Genomic DNA, 1,501 nt, shown 5'->3' on the forward strand with positions numbered 1-1,501 from the left:
TGTGAAAGATTAAAGCCCACCGTCAACAAACTGATTGGACCTTATCAGTGTGGCTTCAGACCTGGTAAATCAACAACCGACCAGATATTCACCATGCGTCAAATCTTGGAAAAGACCCGTGAAAGAAGAATCGACACTCACCACCTATTCGTCGATTTCAAAGCTGCTTTCGACAGCACGAAAAGGAGCTGCCTTTATGCCGCGATGTCTGAATTTGGTATCCCCGCAAAACTAATAGGGCAGTGTAAACTGACGTTGAGCAACACGAAAAGCCCCGCCAGGATCGGGAAGGACTTCTCTGAGCCGGTCGATATCAAACGAGGTTTCAGACAAGGCGATCCGCTATCATGCGACTTTTTCAACCTGCTGCTGGAGAAAATTATTCGAGCTGCAGAACTCAACAGAGAAGGTACCATCTTCTACAAGAGTGTACAACTTCTGACGTACGCCGATGATATTGATATCATTGGTCTCAACAACCGCGCTGTTAGTTCTGCTTTCTCCAGAATGGATAAGGAAGCAAAGCAAGTGGGTCTGGTAGTGAACGAAGACAAGACGAAATATCTTCTGCCATCAAACAGTCGTCGCACTCGCGACTAGGCTCCCACGTCACTGTTGACAGTCATAACTTTGAAATTGTAGATAATTTCGTCTATCTTGGAACCAGCATTAACACCAACAACAATGTCAGCCTCGAAATCCAACGCAGAATAACTCTTGCCAACAGGTGCTACTTTGGACTAAGTAGGCAATTGAGAAGCAAAGTCCTCTCCCGACAAACAAAAACCAAACTCTATAAGTCACTCATAATTCCCGTCCTGCTATATTGTGCAGATGCTTGGACGATGTCAACAACGGATGAGTCGACGTTGCGAGTTTTCGAGAGAAAAGTTCTGCGAAAGATTTATGGTCCTTTGCGCGTTAGCCACGGCGAATATTGCATTCGATGGAACGATGAGCTGTACGAGATATACGACGACATTGACATAGTTCAGCGAATTAAAAGACAGCGGCTACGCTGGCTAGGTCATGTTGTCAGGATGGATGAAAACACTCCAGCTCTGAAAGTATTCGACGCAGTACCCGCCGGGGGAAGCAGAGGAAGAGGAAGACCTCCACTCCGTTGGAAGGACCAAGTGGAGAAGGACCTGGCTGCACTTGGTATATTGAAAAAGCGCCACCTTGCGAAAAGAAGAAACGATTGGCGCGCGTAAACTCGGCTATAACCCCGTAAACGATGTTTACGCCAATAAAGAAGAAGAATACGTTTTTTCTTGTTTTCGGTAAACCCTTGTAAGGTAATTTCGGTACGTAGTTTAAATGTAATTCTGAATTATGTGACTTAAACAGCAGAAAGTTCTGTACCTTTAAAAACATCCTACAAACCACCATTTCATGATTCTCTTATAACTAAGCGAACACATACGGATATTTGCTACTTGTTGGTGACTGCAGCCTTTATTCATTGAGTCAGCTGCTGAGTTGAATGTTTGTAACAGCT

The sequence above is a fragment of the Bactrocera dorsalis genome, chromosome 2 (genome assembly GCF_023373825.1).
Source record: "Bactrocera dorsalis isolate Fly_Bdor chromosome 2, ASM2337382v1, whole genome shotgun sequence".
In the NCBI taxonomy this organism is placed as follows: Eukaryota; Metazoa; Arthropoda; class Insecta; order Diptera; family Tephritidae; genus Bactrocera; species Bactrocera dorsalis.